Genomic DNA, 7271 nt, shown 5'->3' on the forward strand with positions numbered 1-7271 from the left:
TTACTTCTCAGGGAATACAGTGGGCTAAAGAACTGCAGCAGTGACCCACTGAGGGCCAGTGCAGGTAAGCGGGTTTTTTTTTTTGTTTTGTTTTGTTTTTGTATTTTTCTGAAGCTGGAAACGGGGAGAGACAGTCAGACAGACTCCCGCATGCGCCCGACCGGGATCCACCCGGCACGCCCACCAGGGGTGAAGCTCTGCCCACCAGGGGGCGATGCTCTGCCCCTCCGGGGCGTCGCTCTGCCACAACCAGAGCCACTCTAGCGCCTGGGGCAGAGGCCAAGGAGCCATCCCCAGCGCCCAGGCCATCTTTGCTCCAATGGAGCCTTGCTGCGGGAGGGGAAGAGAGAGACAGAGAGGAAGGAGGAGGGGGTGGAGAAGCAAATGGGTGCTTCTCCTATGTGCCCTGGCCGGCAATCGAACCCGGGTCCCCCGCACACCAGGCCGACGCTCTACCGCTGAGCCAACCGGCCAGGGCCAGGTAAGTGTTTTTGAAACCTAGTTGGAGAAGTATATTGTTCGGCGGTGAAGACACAGGGCACTTCAGAAAGCTGGTGTACAAGACAACAAGGTGATGGTGAGGGCCAGCCTTTCCTCTCCACATCCTCTCGGCCTCCTTAGCCTGGGCAGTGGGTGCCAGTCCCTAAGCCAGTGGTTCTCCTAGTGTGCACCAGGGCACACTGGTGTGCCCTAAAAGATTTTCAGGTGAGCCCTATGTTATTCCAGAAAAATATGTGCCTGTTGGGGACCAAAAAACAACAGGGTTTTGAAGTTTAGATTTTTGGGGGACAGAGGTGTGGGGAATTGGCTGTAAGCTGACAGTCTGCCCAACCCCCACCTCACTTGCCTGATTAGGTTGCAAAGGGCTGTTAAGCTGTGGTGCTGGATTGTTTACACTAACCCCATGCTCTCTGGAAAGACTGGAGGCAAGTTTCTTCTATCCTTTGTTTGGTGTAAAGTTAAGATGATATGTATGGTGGGGGTTTTCTGCACTTAGTAAAATTCTTGGGTTGACTTGGAAACATGATCAAAGATCTCATTGATTTGCTAATGGCTCACTTTGCCCTATAAATAAAGCAAGATGCGGTTTTTGGGTACACTTTGTTCTTGCCTCCCAATCCAGTATTTTCTTAATTCTGTGTATTTTCTTAATTCTGCACTGTTCCCACTTGGGACCTGGAATTTCTAGCTGCACTGGTTCATAGCATGTGCCCAGATATAAAAATAAATATAGTTATTATACCATTTCATTATGGAAATACTGCTCTTTTTGTTAACACATCATTATAATATTTATTATTAACACATCATTATATTATTTTTAGATAAAAACACCCAAACAAAATGGATAAATTTCTCAAAAAGAAACATGATATTGAAGATTTGATTCTGGAAGTGAGCAAAAGTTAAGTGTAAATAAAATAGGACTTGAAGGCTGACTGGCAGAATTTAATTTATAGCATTTCCCATCACTTAACTCTGAACAATATGAATGGATTATAAACCCATTCATGGAAGCTTCAAGTGATTTTGGTTTAACATTAAGAGAAGAAGAAGAACTGGCAGCTACATCCACTGATCATGGATTGATGATTAAACATAAAGAATTGTCTCTTGATTTCTATAAAAGAAGAATATGTGGCAATATCTAAAAAAGCTTTGAACATTTTACTACAATTTTCAACATTCTATTTATGTGAATTAGGATTTTCTATCTTCAACACAATTAACAGTAAAAAGAGAAGAATTCTTCAATGTATTAATGAGAAAATGAGAGTTTGCCTTTCAAATATATGCCCAAACATTGAAGAAATTGCTAGGACACATCAGGCTCATGTTTCTCATAAACACAAGAATAAAAAAACAATGCATTCACACCAGGACCTGCTAAATTTACTAAATCTTACTAAGAATGTATCTATATATATAAAAAGATAAATTTTGGGCATTTTAAAATTGTTTAGCTCCTCTTTTTTACAAATTCTAAAAAGCATAACTCAAAAACTGTAACATAGGCTCTGGCCGGTTGGCTCAGCAGTAGAGCATTGGCCTGGTGTGCGGGGGACCCGGGTTCGATTCACGGCCAGGGCACATAGGAGAAGTGCCCATTTGCTTCTCCACCCCCCCCCTTCCTCTCTGTCTCTCTCTTCCCCTCCCGCAGCCAAGGCTCCATTGGAGCAAAGATGGCCCGGGCGCTGGGGATGGCTCCTTGGCCTCTGCCCCAGGCACTAGAGTGGCTCTGGTCTCGGCAGAGCGATGCCCCGGAGGGGCAGAGCATCGCCCCCTGATGGGCAGAGCTTCGCCCTTGGTGGGCGTGCCGGGTAGATCCCGGTCGGGTGCATGCGGGAGTCTGTCTGACTGTTTCTCCCCGTTTCCAGCTTCAGAAAAATACAGAAAATAAATAATAAATAAATAAATAAATAAATAAATAAAAAATGTAACATAAAAATGTTTTTTAATGTCTGAATAAGTTTAATTTTGTCTTATTTATTTTATATAATTACCATAAAAGTACGCTTGGACTTTATATTTTTATCTTTAATATTTGACTTATTATAACATATTTCTCAGAAATTTGTATATAATGCGCTTACAATTATTTATAGAATTTTATTTTTTATTTTTTTTATTTTATTTATTTTTTTTATTTTATTTATTCATTTTAGAGAGAAGAGAGAGAGGAGCAAGGGAGGAGCAGGAAGCATCAACTCCCATATGTGCCTTGACCAGGCAAGCCCATGGTTTTGAACTGGTGACCTCAGCATTCCAGGTCAACACTTTATCCACTGCACCACCACAGGTCAGGCTATTTATAGAATTTTAAATGCCCCCCGACTTCAAAAAGTTTGGGAACCACTGCCCTAAGATGACATTTAGCTTTTTCTGTTGGTTACGATGACCACCAGAGGGCACTATGAGAGAAGGCTTCGTGGCTGGTTTGGCTCAGCTGGCAGTGGGAAAGGTTGATTGGATCTCTGAAGGCAGGTTGTGTAAAGTTGTGTAAGGAGGGGAGGAGGACAGAGCAGTGAGTTCACCCAAGATGTGGAAAGGTCCCCCACCTGGTTTTCGCCCTGAGAGCACAGACCTGGGAATAGTGTTGTCAGGGGAGCAAAGATAGCCCAGGAAGAAAAGGAGGGACTAAAATGGAAGGCAACTTGGGGCAATGGGTGCTTTTAAGGAAGCTTGGCATGCAGAGATGTGGGGAACATGGCAGATTCTGGCATCTGTGGTAGGTCAGTCCACCATTGGTTAGAAGGATGATGTCCCATGTCCTACCAGACCAGGGACAAAGTTTAGATGAATGATTCCTGTTTCAATTAAGATAAATTTATGATGGGATGGAGGCAGGGAATGAGAAACTTATATTTGAGGACCTATAGACAGCAGACGCAGAGGTAATGGAAAGGTTCTCCGATGGTCAACCTGGTCATTTAGCAACAAGACATTCTCGGGGCAGAAGGAATACTGAGTTCTGGAGAAGAAGACCTGGCTATAAAGCTGTGGCCCTGAGAGGAGCTTTCTGGCTCAGACAGAGTGAGGTGAGTGTGTCTAGTTGAGGCTGAATGTCAGGAACCCCAGGGGTTTGGGCCTGGGCAACGCAGAAGGGAGTCCTGGTCCAGACCCCGCAACAGTGGTGGAGCAAGCCCTAATCTCCAAGATGGTGGCCCCAGAATTCTATCCGAACACAGAGCTGGGAATGGGCTGGTGGGGAGAAATAAGTAGTCATAGACCACTGGGTCATCAGCCAGGGCCCATTTGGGCCTAGTACCAAGAGGGGAGGCCTGGAACCTCACGCTCAGGCTTCGGGCTTGCAGAGTTTTCAGCTATGTTTAGGAGCTGTGGAATTGGCATCTACTTTTCACTACGAGGACAGAGAAGCAATGGCCTGGGCTATATTACAACTGTGTAGAAAGACTTCTGAAGACCAGGACAGAAGATGGCTGAGCCAGCCTCTTCCTGAGAAATTAGTTCCAGAACCATGAAGCACAAGACTGCAGGTTGGGGAGAAATTGCTGTCAGTAGCTGCAACTGCTTTAGTGTTGGGCCCCTGCCTCCAGACTCATGCAGGCCCACTCACCTTCGGACATGTTGCCAGAAATCTAAAATCCATCCCAGATATTCCTCTGTCTGATCTTTTACAGGTTCCCATCGTTCCTGCAAATCGTTTGACCTTCCCAGCCTGATGGTTCAAGCCTTCCCTGCTGGGGCTCCCAAAACATGTTTATCCATTAACTCCCAGCTCCAGTGGCATGAACATGCTATTCCTATCGGCTGGCTGAGATGAGACTCCTTGCTGCTGTTTACATGCCTTCCTCCTCCTGGAGTGTCTTTCCCTGTACCATCTACCTGATAAGCACTGAGTCTTTCAAGACTGCTCAACCCTTGCCTTCCTTAGGTAGCCTTCCCTGGCCAGCTCCCATCTGGTTGCAGGTAGAATGCTTGGCTATGTAAAGCATTAGTCACAAATATATCCGCTGTTTTACTTCTTGCTAAGAGAATCCTGGTTTTGCCCAAACAGTCAACCCTCAGCAAGGTGACCCTTCCTTTGCTCAAAGATAACCTCTAAAGAGGCCACAACCAACACACGAGCCCTGTCCCCCAGCAGCATGAGAGCAACATTGGTGGGCATGTGCCTGGTACTGGCCATTGCCTGTGTGCCGCACCCGACGGTAGTCAGGGTGGTGAGTGCTTCCAAAGGGGCTCAGACCGGGACGACTCTGCTGGACTTGCATTGCACCTGAGACAGGAGGTGCCAGAAAGTTTGGAGAAACTGCCTTCCCCACTGGACCCTTTCCAGGACTGTTTTCCTTAAGGTAGGCTGAGTAGGCGTCCTCCTCAGGGGAGTCCAGGAAGCCCAGAGTGGCTTCTTAGCATCACAGACTATGAAGGATGGGCTCAGCTCACCAGCCTGTCAGGTCTTCTGCCCCCCGAGCCTGCACTCCCATTGGCTGTTGTTCATTCAAAAATACTTATTTACATGCTTGCTATATGCCAGGCAGTGGGTATTCACAGATGCATACAACCAAGTTCTTGCCTTCATGGGGATCATAGCTCTTTTGAGGGAGACACATAAACAGATGACTGGGGTGTTTGAGCTGTAGTTCTATGTGAACTTCTTAGATGCTAAAAAGATCATCCACTCTGGAGAGTTTAAGCAGAAAAGGAATTTATGAAAGGCCACTGGGTCACTCACAGAATACTATGCCAAATGAACACTATGCCTGAAATCATGCCGTAGGAAAGATTTTGGACTCAGATTATTAGATCATGTTTTGCCCTCCCTGACAGCTGGCATTGCCAAGGAAGAAAACAAATCTAGCTGCAAAGAATGAGAAAGTTTGGAGCAGAGGACAGAGAGGGAGTACATGAAACACAGAGCCCCCTGTCGAGAGTCACGGAACAACACAAAACAGCATTGTTATGATAGAGTTATGACAGTACCTCACCTCTCATTTTTCTCCTTTGCTGAAATCAAACTGACCACCCCCCAAGTTGTCTTTCAGAATAGGTGACAACCCAAATATCCCAAAGAGTAATTGCTAAAGTATTTTAAGAATGTGTCTTTATTTTTTTAAATCAGAAGTTCCTAAAAGGTTATTCCAGCAAAAAATGGTTTGGAGGGACAGAGGACATGACCAGTGTCCTGGCCCAGCCCCTTTGCCGGTCAGTGTCCCCTTCCCCAGGTGCCATGGGCATCACCTGATAACACCTGGCTAGTCCCTTCTCTGGAAGATGTCCTTAGCTAAATGCAGCCACGTCACAGGGGAGCCACACGACCCCACATGCTGCTGCAGCTATGACTCCGGGGTAACAGAGCATGTCTCTGATCTGAAGGGACTTCCTGCTTCCCCACCGCAGGGAGGAGGCTGCTCTCTGCTCTGTCGGAAGCGGCAGATGAACTGCACAGTGGTGCTCACACAGATTGTCTTGCTGGGCAGAGGGTTGGACGTGATGACACTTCCTGGGCCATCTCCCTGGTGGCAGCTTTGCTCAAGGATCTGTCTGGCCATGTCAAGCTTGTTTTGGGTTGGTCTCTAGAGAATCCTGTGTCTAGAGAACTAGCATTCCAAAGGTATTACATCTCTGAAGAACCCTCCCAGTCCTTTCTAAAAAGCTTAGGCAGAAAGGGACTCCATGACTCAACACTGAAACAAAGTCCAGGGCAAGACTTGGACTAAAAAAAAAAAATCCTTGCCATCCAGGAGCCTTGCTTGGGTCCCCAGAGACAGCCCCAAACTCAAAAATGATCAAAGGGCCACGCACACGGGGCCCAGGCCGGCAGGCAGCAGCGCTCACCCGGGACAGCCATGCTGCCCAAGTTCTTTATTATTTTAAACTATATGTGGGTTTAAGGAAATGGCTCGCCAATTTTAACACTCCCCCCATTGACAAATGGGTCCTGTGTCTCCTTCCTTTGGTGCCTGGCTGGCCTGTGCTATCTTTGACATTCAGGGCATTATAGCAGTTTCCGCTTGACTCCCAGAGTAAGTCACAGGAGGCAGTGCAGCCCTGAGTGGCCGTGTAAGGAGTCTCACCACCTGAGGCTGCATGCTGAAAAGGCCACATGTAGGAGCACTGGGGGAAAGCCCAACCTTCCAACCATCTCACCCAGGCACCCAGCATGTGAGTGAAAGAAGCCTTCAAACTTTGAGTCTTTGTGACAGAGCCCCACCCAACTTGCTGGAGCAGAAACAAGTTACCAGCACTGAGCCCCAGATGGATTCCTGACCTACAGACCCGTGGGCATCATAAAATGGTATCATTCAACTAGCTTTGGGGTGGTTTGAAATGTAGCACTTATAACTGAGATCCCAGTTCTGCATTTAAAGGTAAGGAAACTGAGGCAGAGAGAAATAAAAAGAGAGAGAGGTAGATAGGTATTAGGTCAGAGTCACAGAGCCAACACAGGGCACAGCCAGACTCTACCTCCCGTCGGCATGAGCTCAAGGCCCTATTCCTGTCTCACTGATCACTGCTCTCGGCCTCTCTCCTTGATCCTGGGTGTGTTCCTGCTCCTCAGGGTAGTGTCTGAAAAGGGAGTTTTCAAAGTAGAGCACATTCAGGGGATGTGGCTTCACACCAGGCTTTCAGAGAGACGATTGCATGGGCTGGGGACATTTAGCTTTGACAGAAGAAATCTTGGCAAAAAATGTGGGCTGTCTTCAGATATCAGAAATGTTGTGAATTAGAAAATAAAAACGTGGCCTTTGAGGGCAGAGTCAAGAACAGCAGGCTCCATGGGGCCAAGTTTGGCTCATTAAAAGGAAGAA

At 46.9% G+C, this 7271-nt stretch overlaps 1 protein-coding gene across 1 annotated transcript in view; it reads left to right on the forward strand.

The window, feature by feature from the left end:
• The window catches only part of GPRIN2 (G protein regulated inducer of neurite outgrowth 2), a 242007-nt gene that overhangs the window by 159218 nt on the left and 75518 nt on the right, over nucleotides 1-7271 (forward strand). The window lies entirely within an intron of this gene.

The sequence above is a fragment of the Saccopteryx bilineata genome, chromosome 9, assembly GCF_036850765.1.
Source record: "Saccopteryx bilineata isolate mSacBil1 chromosome 9, mSacBil1_pri_phased_curated, whole genome shotgun sequence".
In the NCBI taxonomy this organism is placed as follows: Eukaryota; Metazoa; Chordata; class Mammalia; order Chiroptera; family Emballonuridae; genus Saccopteryx; species Saccopteryx bilineata.